This window comes from Copadichromis virginalis, linkage group LG13, assembly GCF_057382275.1.
Source record: "Copadichromis virginalis isolate Kocher_CV1m ecotype Utaka linkage group LG13, C_Virginalis_male_GT1.1, whole genome shotgun sequence".
NCBI lineage: Eukaryota > Metazoa > Chordata > Actinopteri > Cichliformes > Cichlidae > Copadichromis > Copadichromis virginalis.
In genome coordinates this window covers 15,811,258-15,829,395 of record NC_140630.1, presented here as the reverse complement: position 1 = coordinate 15,829,395, position 18,138 = coordinate 15,811,258, and the positions used below count along the sequence as shown (strand labels likewise).

The window sequence follows — 18,138 nt, the reverse complement described above, 5'->3', positions numbered from 1 at the left end:
AGGGCAAAGACATTAAGATCACAGTTTAAATTGACAGCAAAGTGAAATGAATGAGCTGCTGGAGAAGATGGCCTACTGCAGTGGGACTAATAAACCTACAGGCAAGTTCAGAAGGCATAGGAGGTTCCTCCATCTGCCAATTAAATGAAGAGGAAACTGATGGAAAAACAGTTTCATTGAGGATCAGAAAAGAGTGATGAAGCTGTGAGCGCCACAGGGAATTTTACTGCATTTACATCATAACTGCCACCAACTTTGTCTTCTTAAAAAAGAAACAAATTTATTGGTGCTCATATTTTTGTCTCATTTTTCTATGCTGCTGCCGACAACTTCCTTCAAGAAGTTAGTTCTAAAAGAAAGTTATGCTATGTGATGTTTTTAATTGTATGTTTGCCCTATATAGTAAATATCAGTTGCCAGACGGCTGATTTTTTATGGCTATTTCTACTCATTATTTTGGATTATAGACATTGGTATATCTTGAAGAGTTTCTTCACACACCTGGTTATGCCTTTCAAAATCTGCACATATGACTACATTGGACCAATAACTAATGTATCAGCAACACTGTAGCAACACAAAATGCAGCAGCTGGAAGATATCGAGTGCTTTCATATGCCTTGTCTAAACCTTTTAAAAGGTATTGATTTGAGTAACAGCCTGGAGCCACTGAGGTGATTTCTTCTCATCGCTGGACCAGAGCACTGATGGGGTCTATCCATATGTCTGTCTGTCTTACTGCCCCAAAGCTTTCTTTTATTTCTTCAGCTTTTACATAAATTCTATTTGACATCTAGTGGTTTGATGACACCTGTGGAAGATATTGCCTGGTTATGCCCCTTTAGCTCCTAAATGCTGACATTTATACTCATGGCTGCAGGCTGTGCCATTTGGCCAGCATCGTTAGTGTACAAATGTTAAATTGTCTTTTTTTTTCTCTCTTTAAAGCTGAGATGAACTATTGTTCCAGCTGTGTAATAATTTGCCCCAGGCCTCGAGCTCTATTTGTTTGAGACACAAAAACAGATCAGTCTGTCTTTGCACCCAGTGAGGCACTTTGACAACTTGGACAACATGCTAGTATTTTATTTTCTCCTTCCACATTGTGATACATAACAATGCTACTTGAAAGCTAGACCATAGTGGCCATATCCATGTTCTCTACAGACAATAACTCTGAAATCTGCAAAATGCCTTATGACCCTTCTACTCCTGTGAATTGTCTAGTTCTAATTAAAAAGGCTTATATGTGGCTGTGTGAGCACTGGCATGGATATAATGTGCTTTGATGGGAAGGGCTGGGTTGCTCCTGCTCTGGGGGACAGAGGGTAGCAGGGAGCAAAAGATACCGAACAACAGACTGAGGGAGGATATAAATCAAATCTCTCTGGAGATAATAGGACACACAAAACACACACATGCACTGGGTTTTCTGGGGTGTGCTGGAACTTTGGCACCCAAGTCTCCAGGTTAATGACATCAGACCTAATTGGGAACTGAAGCATGCAAAGATGATTACAAGAATAGAAATGTAATTGAGATGGAAAGCATTAGAGATGATTTTTAGGAAAATATGAAGGCATAATAAATTAATTCAGTCTGGTTTTCTTTATCTTATGTGGTTAGAGAAGTGTCGCTGTTATATTTTACCTTTAATAAAAACAGAACCAGGACGATCTGATAAAAAAGGCTGGTTGTAATTGCATATGATGATGATTAAAGCCTTGGCTAAATTCAGGCATTGGATTATGTGACAATCCTTTGTCTGTCTGCTGTCCTTCTGCATGTGATTTGGCTGTTCGATTCAGGAGCCACAAGGCAGAGCAGTCTTTCTAACGGTTCATTTTGGGTAAGTTTTGTCTTTCACATGTATCTTCTTTTTTGGCTCTTAGTCTTGGTTTCTTTGTGGTAGACTGTGGGGATATCAGGGATGGATGCTGACATAAAACAGCCAGAAGGTTAAGATGCAAAACTCAATGGTCCATTCTGAGTAGCCTTTAGCAAGTGGTAAATAAACATTTTAAGTTTATCACCAAAAAGCTAATCATTAAGACTCATTAAGGAGTACTGCTGGGTATTTCATGAAAAAAACGTCTTTCTAATCGAGTGAAATAGTGACGCTGTTTATCTTTCAGCTCATGTGGAGCTATGCCACAGTCAGTCTGGTGCATTAGTCACCTGGTTACTACAGGGATATGTGAAAGATGGGCAATGTATGCCGAACTCCAAGGTTTACATCCTCCCTCAGGCTGTGATTCAAGTTCTTTATAAAACAAGAATCGATCGGCTCAAAACAAAACCAAAACCAAAGCAAATGACGAAAACAGCAAAAAAGTTGCTGCTGTATGAAGATGTATAATGATATACCTCTATTTTGTCTCAATCCCCTGATAAAGCCCATAAGGCCATAACGTTTGCATTTTTGATTATATGGCCTGAACAAATTGGCGAGCTTGTAATTTGTCAGCTTTTTCTGAATGTTTTTGCAAGTGCTACCTGATTGGGTACTTATAATTGGAGTTGCATGATTTGTTCTAGCACAGATGAATATTCTGGGAAAGCACATCCTCTATAGAGACTGTACTAGATATGAATGGAACTTTTGCAAAAAGTTGCAGATGATCTTATAACAACACTTAAATACAAAAGTCGCATAAAATTGTCCCATATATGACCCCTAGCAAAATGTAATTTCTTTTTTTAGAAACCTTTCGTTTGCTCATATTAAACACGCAGGGTATGACAGGCTAGTCAGTGAGAACAACTGGTTACTTTAACCCCAAGACAAGCTTATTCCCTTGTTTCTAGTCTATTTGTTAAACAACAAAGCTACAGATGGTAACTTCATGATTACTGTTTAAACATGTGAGCGTCATAGATCACTTTGTGCAATTCTTGAACATAAGGTAAACTGAACATAAGGTAAATTATTGTATTTTCCCAAAGCCTGCAAGCATGTTGTGTTCAAAGGTAAGTTACATGCTTGTCAAACTTCTGAAGTGCTCAAAATTTTAAAAAGAAGACGACAAAACAAACAAACAAAAACTGAGCCTTAAATATTACACTGAGCCTCTGGTTTTATTTTATTCCAGCTCATGTGCACGGTCTAAGGGGAAACACTTTTTTAGTAAACACAGTCAATTTCCTAAATCTTTTAATATGACATACCATTAGGAATCAAATGCCACTGGTTTTATCCAGCCTCTCCTTCCCCCAGCATCTGTATTTTTGCCTCTATAGAGATTTCACAGATAATCTCATATAATAGTGAGAAATGCTTACTTCATATTGATGTTCCTTGTCAGTTTTCTCATGTGGTTTAAATGATTCATATCTCCAGCATGCCATTTAAAAAGAAAAAGCGCATAAATTTCACATTTCTACTCCATGTAAATCTATATTTCCTTTGGAAAACTCTTGCTTTCATGGAGTTTCATTCAGCAATGATAAATGTATTGACTGTTATTCATAATTTGCATTACATTAATAATTGAAAAGTCTTTAATTATGGATTACATGTTTTTGACACATCTTATGTCTTGTGCTGCATAATTCAGAAATGCTACAAGATGAATACAAGAGCAGTGGAATCAAAGATGAGTTCACCTTTCATTATGTAACGCTGAACTGGTTCATCAAATAAAGACCTCATGCAATACTTAGGACTTCTGAATATGGATTAGGACCATTATTACACCTCCTCTACATGGGAAAATGCATTGATACACTATGAATACTTATTTTATCCTCACACTTGTGCATCTCTCACAACCTAAGTGTATTTTACTAGTGCAATTATATATAATTGCCCAGTAATAATAAATGATTGCAATAATATTAGCTAAAACAGTGTAAATGGTAATGGTAAATGGCCTGCATTTGTATAGCGCTTTACTCAGTCCCTAAGGACCCCAAAGCGCTTTATACTACATTCAGTCATTCACCCATTCACACACTGTTGATGGCAAGCTACATTGTAGCCACAGCTGCCCTGGGGCGCACTGACAGAGGCGAGGCTGCCGGACACTGGCGCCACCAGGCCCTCTGACCACCACCAGTAGGCAAACATGGGGTTAGTATCTTGCCCAAGGACATTTGGCATGCAGCCAGGAGGCAGCCTGGGATCAAACCACCGACCTTCTGATTAGCGGCTGACCAGCTCTGCCACCTGAGCCACAGCCAGTGTATACTATAAGTATCACACATGCACTCACACATGTTACACACAAACACACATGTAGTTTAATTAAAACATTATTAAATGTATACATAAATATATATTTTATATATCTTGATATATCATATGTAATCTTTATATTGGCCATTAAAAATCTTTGCTTGCTAATTTAGAGAATCCAACATCCACTGATGTTTTTAAATAAAGGAACTTTTTTTCTATCATTTTTTACGGATTTTGATGACCCTGACTCTAAAGGGTCAACGATATAATAAATTAATTTTTAAAAGCTCCAGATTCTGGGGGAAGTTGCACCACCCTAATCAAAAACGGACTGACTTCTATGACTTCTAAAACTGTCTTGTTTTACTAGAACATTTTGTGTCCTGTCATTCATGAAGATATTACTTTGACACATGACCCACTTAAGTCACTGCAGGTGTCTATGATACCATTACATATAATTTTGCAGTAGCTCAACTTTTTCTCACTATACACACATCACATAAAACATGAACAAATTAATACTAATAACTGTCCATTGAAAGTACTAAATCATATGATTCTATATTTTTACAGGCAGGCAGGCAGACAGACTGATAGCATGTGTTGTACTTACAATTTGCACAGCATTTAAAATTATAGTATTTTTTTTTTAGTAAAACTGGATTTAAAATAATTATCATATGTAACTGTACAGTATTTCAGCAAAGACAGAGAGAACCTGGCTTATTTACTAAATCAAAGATGAGGCGAAGCTTAGTCTTGATACAGTGTCAGATATCTGTATAACACTGTGTTATGAATCATTTAAGAGGTCAAGAAATGCTACTGCATGGCAAAAAAGAGACCACAGTCTGACATCTTTATTTGCATGACAAGTAAGGACAGTGACTTGTTACATACAAAATCTCAACATCACTGTGATATAATCCACATGTTTTATTCATTGGGGAGCTTACTGTGAGATTTGTGGATTGGCTCCATGTTGAGCCATTTAGCACTAATTCTCCCTGAAATATCTGTTATTGTTTGTGCTTTAACAACGATACCAGATTATTTAAATCCGTTGGCTAATGGATCTGTCAGACTACACAAATGGATTTTAATTAGATTAAACATCTCTTCGCAGTCATGGCCAGACTACTGATTGAACCTGACAGATTGAGTTATTATGATTAAGCTTGGTGTTTATGGACAAATGATTCCAGCCTACCTAAAAATCAATAAAGGACACCTCAAGGACCATTTTCACGAGAAGTAGCTTGTATTGCATAATAAGGTTTCTCCAGCATCTACGTGGTGATTAATTATGTTCAATACTGCTGTTGAGCTCAGTCATTTAGTTTGTGTAGAGAAGCATAAGCTGCTTTAATTCCTGTCTCAGAGTCAAATATGTTTTTTAATCCCCAATAACATTCCCACCTGCACATCACAAATCTTGCGGCTGTAGTATAACATGAAGCACCTCATTGATTAAACAGTTTTAGTCACACAGTCAGTATAGAGCCTTTGCTGAAGGATTCCACAGCTTCCCCCTTGTGCTATTTTGAGAGACAATCTTTTGGTATGCAAGGAATCATGGAGGGAAAACACCTGACATGTCACATTACTTCATTATTTGACTCTATGTCAGTGCTACAATGCTTCTTTTATTTTGTACAGGAATTCTTGCGTTTTGGCCTGTATTTGTATAGCACTTTACTTAGTCCCTATGGACCCCAAAGCGCTTTATACTACATTCATTCATCCACCCATTCACACACTAGTGATGGCAAGCTACATTGAGCCGGGGCTCGAACCGGCAACCTTCCAATTACAAGACGAACTGCCAACTCTTGAGCCACGATCGCCCCACGATCGCCTATTCCACTGACAAATTATGTTTGTGGTTCTTGTTACAAATAGCAAAATAGTATGCTAATTATAAATACTCAAAGCCATTAATTCATCCATCCACCCATCTATCTGCTCAGCCAGCTATCCTTCCATTCATACATTTTCTGGTGTAGCCTACAAAACTGTGTCTATAAAATGTATATCTCGTTACAAGAAATGAGAACCATGCTCATTTGGTTTTACATAAGTACCCACCCCTCCCTCATATTCACTATCCCCTACCACCAGGCACTACTTTAACTCAGTGGGTGACCATCTTCCACATGGTTAGAATACAGCAGCCCAGGTTTCAGTCTGATCTGCAGCTCTTTGCTGCGTGTCTTCTCCCTCTCTTTCTCCCCTATTTCCTGTCTACCTTCACTTTTACACTATCTAATAAAGGCAAAAATGACAATAAAACAACAACAAAAAAATCCTAAAAAGACCACCACCCCAGTCTGCTAATCCAGGCTCTGGACCTTCAGCCATGTTGCAGATGCTTCTCAGCCAGGAAAACAACATCGAGAATCTCAGGCTAAATCTCACCCACCCCAGGGGCTTTGACACAGGCAGCACTTTTTTAAACACTGCCCTGGTAATGGGCAAGTCGCCCTCAGACTCTGTTTCCTTTGCAGAAATCCCACAAGCTGGGCCAAGCTTGAGAAAACTCTATCTTCAGCTTGATGGCTCCCTTCACCTCTGGTGTCTACCATCTGTTTTGGGGGTTACCATTATAACAGCTCCATGCAACAACCACAACAACAGAAGTGAAGAGCAGCTTTATTTGGACTCAGTGTCCCCAGCCTTTGTGTGAATGTTGTTGAAGTTCTGCTGGAGGTGGGAGCTGAAGATCTCCCAGGTGACTTTTACTTTCACTGTGAGCCCAACCTAGGGACTCAGGCAGTTAGAGCCTGTAAGTCTTGCATTTCAAGAAAATAAACTTTTTTCAATTGATTATACGTTTCAGTTGAAATTTTACAGCCCTCAAGTACTGTGAGCAGTTACTTAGTCACAAATTCTATTGTACTCTAAATGGGACATTAATCTATAAAATGAATATCAGGATTTAATGAATATGACTTAAAATTGGAGATTGAGATCATAAACCCAATTGGATAGAGTTATGAATCAATTTCATAGACTTGTTTACAATTTAGACTGAAACCTGAGAAGTCACTGGAAATAATTGAAAGCAATTTCTCTGTTCAGTCTTTTCAGTCTTTTCAGAAACATAGTAACAAATATAAGTATGTCATATGATTTTTTAACAAAAAACTACAAATAGTTTGTTTGTTTAAAAAAAAAAGGCCAGAAATTAAAATCAATCTATTTAAAAAATAAACTTATAATAAAGATCTAGTGCACTAAAAATAACTGTTATAAGAGAAGTTCTCTTTAGCACTATCCTTTTCACACTTGTGCTTTAAATCACACAGTGAGACATTTATTAACAGAGTTGCTGTTTATGGGCTGTATAATAATTACATGCATTGTAACTAATAGTTGTAACATAAAACCATAATAGGGTGAAGAAAACTTTTATGGGTAATGATAAGCAGAAGTTAAATTGACATTAAACAAATTCTTTGCTTTCATGGTTGTTTAGCTTTGAGTAAAAATATGTTCAAACTCAAATTTATAGCCCAGGTTTGTGGATCACTATTTACAACTCTAAATAATCTAGATACAGAGATTTGCACCACCAACACTTATGCAAACACAATACAAGACAAAACATTGCAAGCATTTGTTGGATTTGGTATTATGTAAAACTGTTGGTGGTCTTTGTAGTTATTTTTAAAAGCATTTTAGTGATCAGTAACACAAGAAAAGCCCAGTAAAAAGCAATCATGGGTGCTGTTCTTGTTGTTCAAAGCATGTTTTCCATTCATTTTCTGTTTCTTTTGGTCATTTTAAGTGTTCACGCTAAGGGGCCTGGGTTCAAATCCCATCTGGGACCTTTCATGCCATGTCTGCATGTGTTTTCTTTAGCTGTGCAGCTACTTCTCCCACATTCTAAAAAGATGCATGGAATCAGATTAATTGGGGATTTTAAAATTGACTGTGAATGGAAGCATGAATGGTTTCCGTACCTATGTGTTGGCTCTATGATAAACTGGCAGCCAATGTTCCCTCTAATTTTTCATGTGTCTGAGCGAACACACAAACTCCCTGAGCGGTCCCTTGGACCACTGTGAGCAACAACAGACGTGTGCACTGTAGTCACGCCAGCATCGAATCCATCCAAGTTACATGGTTTATTAAAATAAGAAAATTACAGCATTTACATTTATGTTAGACAACTTTTAATTAACTGCTTTAGCCCACTTACAATGAAAATTGTAAGTGAAAATTTAAAAAAAAATCTTGTTCATGACCTCTCCAACTCCAGTTTTGAAAACAAAACTTTTTATTCATTTATTTATTATAAAGCTCTGACTTGTATTATGAGTATGAGTCTGTGGTCTGGAAGAGAGTCCTGTAACTCTGTCTGCAAAATATAGTTTATAATGACCAGTGTTGGGCAATTAATTATATAGTTACTTCTTTAAAAAAAGTTACTGAGTTTTGAAAACAAAGTTTTTTGCAGCTGTTTACCTAAAAATGCTGCCATGGCATTTTTTTAACAAACATTTCAAAAATATTAACTGAACAATCAGCTGTTCTTCATCAAACTTGATGTCGCACAAATTATTTGTGCCACTCCAAAAAATAAATTCTGTCCACTATGAGATAAAGGAGAACAACAGCCTGATACCTGCAGGCCTGACAACAGGAGATGTATCACTCCTGTAACACCTGTAACATTCAGCAGTCACCTCATTGTTCTGACACACACAACTAAACTATTGACTACACTACACACTAACTACACAAAATTTGCCCTAAACGTTGCAAATCTCTCACATCTCAAAACACCGCCGTCACTCCTAAAACTCCCGTTTCTTAACAACTAAATACCATGTTGCCATATCATTTTTTTTGATTGGTCGATATGGTACATTTTTCCATATCGACCATTTTTTTCATATCGGAAAGGGTGGGGGTGTTTTGGTTTTGGTTTTGCTCACACGCGGAGAGGGCTTTCGAGCGTTTTCCTTATAAAACGCCGTTTTTACCGTTTCTTCCTGCAGTAAATATAAACAACGATAGTATTCAGGAAGAAAACCAAACATTGCATATATTTTTATCATAACGTGGCATATCAACACAATTTAAAAACTGGTATAAAGTCCACACTTTTTCCATCAATTGTTCCGTCTGTCCTGCTCACATCTCCAACGGTTCTACACGTTGTCATTAAAGTGGCTTCACTCCACATCAGCCACGCCGCTTTGCTAGCTAAAACACCGGTGATTGACTGGACTATGGGATAAGCTGGCATCGTTCTAATCCCATATGGGAGCAGCCAGTCACTTACTGACTAACACTGCAAAACAGAATTGTTGAAGTTTTAATTTTAATTTCAATTCAGGTTAGATTTTTTTTGTGCGCAACGCAGATTTTCTGTGCGCAGAGACCGTGCCAGCAGTGCACAATTGCGCACGCGCGCAGCCTAACACTTAGAGGGAACATTGCTGGCATCATGTTCAAGTTGTAGTTTACCTCTTGCCCCCCAGACCCTCTATGCCCCTGAATGAATTTCAAGTGTATTTCAAGTGCTTTTGTGTTGCTTTGTTCCTTTTTTCCTTTGCATTGCTTTCTGGTTTTCATGGATCTGTTGATATTCACTTTACTTTTTTGTGGCCTTTTTTGTATAATTGTTTGATTGGCTTTGGGTCTGTTTATGGTTGGACTAATACTAACTAGCCAACAATATATCACTTACTAATTTTGATAGCAGACACCAGTGGTAGTTTTGCTAACTTTGAATTTAAATAGTCTTTTACGGAGGAGTTGTTTTTTCTGCTTGTCGTATTTATTTTCTCCCGTTTTTGCAGGTGAATTTTGACCTCAGCTTTCCTTCTCTATTTAGGCCTAATCTTCTTTATCTTTGCAGGATATTCAAGAGTTGTGTGAAGAAAACACTATAAATGCTGATGAAATCTGCATGCAGATTTCCAGATCAGGGCTTATATGGGATCAGTGTAAAATAAGCTGAGAAAAGTCTTGGGCATGTAGGCATTGTTATACTATGCAATCTCGCATGCAGATTCAGCACTTACATCTAATACACTTGATACTGAGGGTGTTTTCACTCTGCTTATGAGATTTACGGAAAAGACAGGAACAAATTGCAACTGATCTATCTATCCAGCCCTGCCAGATAGAGACATACTATGCAGATTGTCAAGACTTAGGGGCAGTGCATGCTAAAAAATATCTCTTCTTATTCCTTCTTTTTCAAACATAAAATGAAAAATTTTAAAAAGCACATTTACACAAGTCTGTGAAGTCTCATTTAATCCCTTTTATATAAGCCCAGAGACAATAAAAGGTCAGTGTTAAGGATACTGAACTCATGCTTTGTTGACTCTGGCTGTAATACAACATTTTTTAGGTGTCTTAAATAAGTATAAATAATAGCTATACTCTTCCTTTCAGTGGCACTATTAAAAGCTACTATTATCATTTTGAAGTAGGCTCTCCATTCCACATATTTTTGCATATTTTAATGAAGGTGATAAATAGAAATGACCCAGAAGCATTGATATTATGACCTGTGAGAGAAAAATAATAATAGTTAAGGAGAGAGTGAAAACAAATAGACTGCTTTGAAATTTGTAGATTCAGCTTTGCATAAAAACTGCCAGCACGTTTTGTAGCTGGGATTTCTGAGATCCCAAGACAGAAGTCGATTTCTGTAGGAGACTAGAATAATTCCAGTTCCGCTTTATGTACAATTTACAACGAAATAAATAAGGAATTTTTTAGCTTTTAAATTGTGTCTGATTGGGATTAGGTTTGAATTTAAGATTCAGATGCCACAAGTGAAAAGAAAGCAAAGTGTTGGATGTTTTGTTTATCAGGAGGTAAAAATTTCAGACATAACCATGAAAAATAAATGAAGAAAACAAAGAGGAAATGGAAATCAGAAATTGAGAGCTGGCCTTAAAAACAAAGGGAAGTATTGCCTTTTATCTCGGAAGCTAATTGGGTTAATTGGGAACCGGCGCAAACGGTGAGGCAGTAAAGTGAGAGCAAACGGAAGAAAAAGCAGCAGCCCTGCAGTGCGGGATATCCAGCTGGGAAAACTAGTTGTGACAGAAGCATCCTGGGGTGCACAGCTTTAACTATAGTGAGGACGTTTAGTAGGGATGAAGGAAGTTTTCGATTAATTTAATGTTACCGATATGCAGATGCTCTGATTTGATACCTGATGTTAGAATGAATCCAAATGTCAAAACCTGCACCGAATAAAACAAAAAACATCATCACTGGTACTGTGTCTCAAAATCTTCATCTTTTCAGCTCCAATTGCGTGGCCTAAATTTGTTAAAGGGCAGCACATTTGGGAATCCTGGACACTTGGACTCCAACTTTGGGTGGCGCCAGAGCGCAAGAAACGAGGAAATGGGTAAAAACCAACACAACTCATCGGGTAATCTGCCCGGATATTCGCTTTATGGCTTCAGCCGTCTCCACATTCCGTTAGGTGATGTGTGGATCTTTTCAGCGGGTGGCAGGACTTGCCACCTGTCAGGAATGGTAAACAGGCTTCGCTGAAGACCTCGTTGACCCTTTCTTCTTTTGCACAGGGAAACGTTCGCAGCTTTTGTTCATGTGCATCTGTGTTCGTGAAAGAAATACGGACAACTTTAACTGACATCGGCGCAAGAGAAAGTGAGCCACACGCATAAGTGGCAAGATTATAAGCGGAGCGTCTGCACCCGGAACCCTCCGACCCCCTTCGCTTTTTTGAAGATTAGTGGGTTGACCACGTCTGAAGGACACTAACAACCGGATTAGGTATTGTGCAGTGTAACCTACTTCTCACCACTCCTGCATCTTGTCCTCTGAAAATTTGCGCAATGACCTTTGGTGCACTTGGAATACAGCGGCTGCGCCCGTGAGGTAAGGGGATCAATTTTGGTCACTTTTGAGTTTTCTTCAGGCTGTTTGGATTCAGTATGTGAAGTTGTACAAGATGTAAAAAAATCAGTCTCCACACATACAGTTTTTGTCTGATCCTCCGTTATAGCTTGTTACGTGTAGACGCAATCAGATTCGTTTTGAATATTTTTTGTCGAAAACAATTAAATTAATGGTGAAGGATTATTACTCATATTGTATGTTGCACAGCTTTACCCAGGCACCAGGCACGGCATTTTACAAGCTTATCACGTCAGATTACTCAAACGCTCTGTATATCCAAAGCTCAAAGCATAAGGCTAAATGTAATTTGCAGAACGTGCACCCGAGGAGAGGATCAATAGTTAAGGGATTCGCATTTTAGTCTGCATTAGTACATTCTTGGTATCATTACTAAAGATGCCTCTACCTACTCTGAAAGGAACATCAAAGATTGCGGGGTTATTTCTTCCGAGTACCACTAATGTACGGTAACACGTGCGAGTTGGATCGTGACATTTTTCCTCCCAGGAGCTAAAAGGAGGTGTGTTTGGTCTTGGGATCACCATAAAACAAGAAAACGTGCATGTCATGAGTCTGGCTTGTAGAGCTGAAAACCTCTGTATCATCAGACGGGCACTTCTTGAGCTGCATAGAGTCAATAGATACCGTCGTATGAGAGCTTAAATATTGTAATTAGTTTACTCTATAACTTAATAAAATGGATGCAGCAAAGTGTGTTCTTAGGGGCAGTGTATAGGGTTCTGTAGTATGACTGGGACTATTTCTGTATTTAGTCAGAGTACCATTTGCAAAAACTTAATGCCCAAGTCTGATACATTTCTTTATTTGATTGTGCGAAGGCTTGTTGGTGATTTAGGGATATTCCTCTGGAAGGAATGATTCGGTGAGATAAAAATGTATTGGTAGTGTGTGTACATAATCCTCCTTACTTTGAATGTCAAGAAAATGATTATCTTCTCCTCCCTGTGTATTCCAGCTTCTAGTATCTACAGGTATAGATAGTAATGCCCTAGAAGTGTGTAGGGAACACTTTAAAAAAATACTGCTGCAGGATATCTTCATTAGTCTGGGGTTTGGCCTGTTCTTTCCAGAGGCGCACATTTGGGAAATGAGAGATGAAGAGTAGCGTGGCTCAGGCCAGCCAGATGCTATTGATATTCTGCCCATGCCCTGCTCCATAGGCAGCCCATTGTCATGGCTCGCTCAGTGGGATAGCATCTGATGATTGAGGTGTATGGAAAAGGGTTGAAAGCTGGTTTGAAAAAGACACTAAATGTCCATTTATTGAACGTTAAAGGTGTGATCTCACAGTAAAGGCAAACAGTCTATGTATTTCTATCCACTGCACGAGAGTTGCATGGAAATCAGAAAAATAGCTATTTTTTTTGATTGACAGTTTATCTTGTATAGTATTACTTGTATTACGCAGGAATTTAATAGTTAACAGATGTAATTTGATAGATCCAAAAGTCTTTCATTTCCTTTAATTCTGTCTTAGCAGGCCCAAAATATAAAATAAAAATCTTGAACAAGAGAACTGCGTGTCAGCTTTGAAATGATACAACTTCTCATCAGATACAACAATACTATGTGCATGTGGATCATACATGGACACACATGGGTCATATCTGTTATGGGTGCATGAAATTGCAATGCTCTGCAGCTTTCTGTCCAGGCTGGTGAGAGAGAGACAAGTCATCCACGGCTTTGGGAAATAAAGAAGTAACAGAGCTCAACAAAGCAGCAAGTAATGCCTGCCGGTAGTCAGTGTCAGGTAGAAATGATGGGGGGGGGATGAGTACAAACAAACAACCACAGGGGAGTAACAAAGAAATTTATCTGAGGAGATGAACAAATAAGGGTAATTTTTGAAGACTGCCATGGAAGTTGACACACAGAGGTGCAATAGCTTACGAGTTGCTGCAGTAGGAGGACTCCACTCTGAGCACAGCACAGATTCCCCTTTTGATTTTTTTCCCCTTTCGGTTTAACTATTGCATCTTTCAGATTTGTTGCTGAAATGTTAATTTATCTACATGCATACTCACAATAAATATATTTATGTTTATGCTGTGAGACTCAGTGGCCTGAATGTATAGGACTTATATCTGCATATCTATAAAAGTTTACACTGGTCAAATCTGGAAGAGATTTTTCTGTTCATTTTGAATAGGACCAGGGGGACTGTGATCTACACATTTAGAATATAACTTTTCATTATCTAAATCTTAAAGTGATGAAAATTCATAGAGACAATTTCATAGCTGCATTAGGTCGTTGTAGGGTTTGACTAACTGTTGCCAGCAGCTGGAGTGGAAAGCCGTGTCCAGAACCCCATTGGAGCATGAAGGGAGAAGATGATTGCATATAAGTTATCTCCATGTTGCAGCACCAATAGTTTCCAAATTAATAACCTCATATTCGATATGAATATGAAAAACTCCCTGCACATCTATTCAGTTATTTTCCATCTCATGTTCTTTCAGTCCTCTTATCTCAAACACGGGGAACACAGAGACCTGTTCTGTTCATGGATTTCTGTCTCTCAGATAAGAACAGTTTGTTTGGTAGCAGGTTGGTTAATTGTAAATGTGTTGTATCTCTTTTTAAAAATGTTTAACAGACAGACCTCATAGCAGTTGCGAGTGCAGTCAGATTATGTATAGTAAAATCTAACCCAGTGCTGAGGGGCATTTTGATTTCTAAGCTCTAGTGCTTTCACCTTGTAAAATCTGTGAATGTATAGAGTACAGTAACTACTTCCAGGAACTGGCCTCATGAGGATGGATGGAAGGTCAGATAAGTACCGGTATGTTTAGGAATACCAAACTTTTGATTGGAATCACTGAGAATATATTGGTGTTGAAATGAAGTCCGTCCCTTCAAAAATAATGACCTCAGTGCCTTTGAGAAGTATACTGATCAACAGAGGAATAAGAGTTGTGCTGATTAGCTCCCCAGTCTGATTGTTTGAGTGTAAGCCATGTGGAACTTTTCCTCCATAAGAAACCCTCATCAGTTGTGTCTGTGAGTAATAAGGAATCTGAATAATGGTCTCCTCTCCTTATTGAATTGGCAATTGTACCACCAGTACAAAACTTTAATGGCAACTTTGAGAAGCTAAAACTGAATGTTTATAATGCTGTTGATGTCCCAGCCTGACAGGATGAAAGATGGATTACTTTCCTATTCACTTGATGCCAGTCTAATTAGCATATTCCACTATTGGTTTAACTTATTAACCTTAGGTTATCTTTAAGCAACATTTCTCTTCAGCATTTACCCTTGGAAGAAACATATAAATAGAAGAAATATATATATTTTCATTTCTCTCATGAAAACACTGTCAGCCTGAGTTTTGAGGGGGGACGTTTGACAGAGGCAGATATGCAAATTATTTTCTTGATTTTTGTGAGGGTGTTTGCAAGTGTCCGTATGCTTGCTGACTGAAATTCTATTAGCATAAATCAATATTTACCTTAGCTCAAAATAAATGTTTTTGTGAAAAGGCAAATAGACAGGAAGGAAGCAGATTACCGTACAATCACAATAGTTTGACTAAACATTTGTTTCAGCATTTGTAGGTGTAGACAGATAATATTGTCACTATGTTTTCATATCACACTTCAGTAATAGTATTTATCTTTGTTTAGTGTTCCCAGTTACAGTAGAAACAGGTTCTAGAAATACATTCTAGTGTCAGTAACATCAAATTTTGCATTTACAATTACAACTTTTTCATGAAATGCAACCTGCTTGTTTCTCTGAGTTTGGGACCAGCAGGGATTGCGCACTAGCTTGTGACACTCTGTATAAAGTTGACTTTACGATTCATCCCAGTCACAAATCAGGGACCGTTTGTTGTGAGGTGAATGCACTGTTAACCCCCTACACTAAGGGCAGTTCACTGTGCATATGGATACTTTACCTCCTGAGTAACAGATCCCAGGATGGGAGATCACCCATCATTCTATTCTCATCTTGAACACTGGCACACCACAGGGGAGCTTCCTTAGGCCCATCATCTACTCCATCTGGAATAACTAGTTCTGTAACTTAAAAAAGAGGAACAGTAACAGAATTACAGTCATTTAAAGAGTGCTTGTAAAATGGGCCTGCTGGTGGGCCCGTTGTAAATTTAAAGTAACACCCCCCCCCCCCCCCCCCCTTTATTTACCTCCTGAATGGTTAACTAACTGTACATGGTGCCCAGGCCTAAGAAATGACCTGCAACAGGTGGTGAGGGCAGAACAGCATATTATCAGTGTGACTCCCTCTCTCATTGATATTCACAATAGCTGATTCCATAGGAAAGATTGTTATATTGACCACGCCCACCCTTGACATCACCTATTCTTCTCTCTGTACTATGGGAAGAGATTCAGTTCAATGAATTTAAAAAACAAAAAAACAAAAGAGCTATTTTAATCTATTCTATACTATGTAAACACATAATGTTGTCGGTCGCAATGGTTCAAATCACAGTAGAAAAACAGCTAATGTAATTGACATGATAAAAATACTCACTTTGGTCAATTTTTTTACTTCTTTTTAAAGACCTGCCCATTTAGGTGCAAAGTGGCAACATCCATAAATAGAAAATGACTGTACTTTAACATCATACTGTAAAGTGCAGTCGTTATGGCAAATGTGCACTCTCTAGCATGTCCTAATGAGGAACATACTTGGGTCTTGGCTGCTTGTTTCTGTATCCGTCTTTGTGTGGTTTGTTGCCAGGGTTACATGACTTTTGGTGAAAAGCCAATAAAACAACTCTACCTGCTTCCATTGGTTCTGTTGGCAATTGTAATTGGTAATGTAAACAAACTATTCTAGGAGAAGCATCGGTTCAGATCAAGTATAAATACACCGATCATGACCACCTGCCTAATATTGTGTTGGTCCCCCTTTTGCTGCTAACTCAGCCCTGACTCATCGAGGCATGCACTTCCTTAAACCTTTGAAGGTGTGGTATCTAGCACCAAGGTGTTAGTAACAGATGCTTTAAGTCCTGTAAGTTGGGAGGTGGGGCCTGCATCAGGCGGACTTGTTTGTCCAGCACATCCCTCAGATACTCAATTGGATTGAGGTCTGGGGAATTTGAAGGCCAAGTCAACAACCAAAACTCATTGTTGTACCCCTCAAGCAATTCCTGAGCCATTTTTGCTTTGGCAGGGAACATTATCCAGCTAAAAGAGGCCGCAGCCATCAATAAAAAGGCTGTACATCAGGGGTGTCCTGCTCCAGGCCTCAAGGGTCGGTGTCTTGCAGGTTTTAGATGTCCTTGATCCAACACAGCTGATTTAAATGGCTAAATTACCTCCTCACCACGTCTTGAAGTTCTCCAGAGGCCTTGTAATGAGCTAATCATTTGATTTAGGTGTATTGACAGAGGGTGATATCTAAAACCTGCAGGACACCGGCCCTTGAGGACTGGAGTTGGGCACCACTGCTGTACGTGGTCTTCAACAGTGCTTGGATAGGTAGTACTTCTCAAAGTAACAACCACATGGAAGGTAGGACCCAAGGTTTCCCAGCAGAAGGTTGTCCAAAGCATCACTGCCTCTTCTTGCCTTCTTTCCATCCTGGTGCTGGGTGTTCCCCAGGTAAGCACTATGCACACCCAGACATCCACGTGATGTAATAGAATACATGATTCATCAGACCAGGCCACCTTTTTCCATTGCTCTGTTGTATAGTTTTGATGCTCACATGCCCGTTGTTGGCACTTTCAGCAGTGGGCAGGGGTCAGCATGGGCAACCTCACTGATCTGACACTATAGAGTCTAATACTCATAAAACTGTGACGCACTCTGTATTCCTACACCATTTTATCAGAACCAGCACTAACAGCCTTTACTCCCCTCGTGTATCAGTGACCACTCATGATCCTGTCACTGGTTCACCAGTGTTCCTTCCTTGGACTACTTTGACAGATATCACTGCAAACCAGGAACACCCCACAAGAGCTGCAGTTTTGGAGATCTCTCACCCAGTCATCCAGCCATCACAAATTGGCTCTTGTCAGACTCTCACAAATCCTTGTG

General features: G+C 38.8%; 1 protein-coding gene across 1 annotated transcript in view; it reads left to right on the top strand.

Annotated features, from left to right (window-relative positions):
• Nucleotides 1-11,658: 11,658 nt before the first annotated feature.
• Nucleotides 11,659-18,138, top strand: part of LOC146695404 (protocadherin-15-like) — a 224,604-nt gene continuing 218,124 nt past the window's right edge. The window contains exon 1 of the mRNA XM_085477537.1: nucleotides 11,659-12,070. The gene's annotated coding sequence lies outside the window, so the exon portion shown is untranslated. The remainder of the gene's footprint in view (nucleotides 12,071-18,138) is intronic.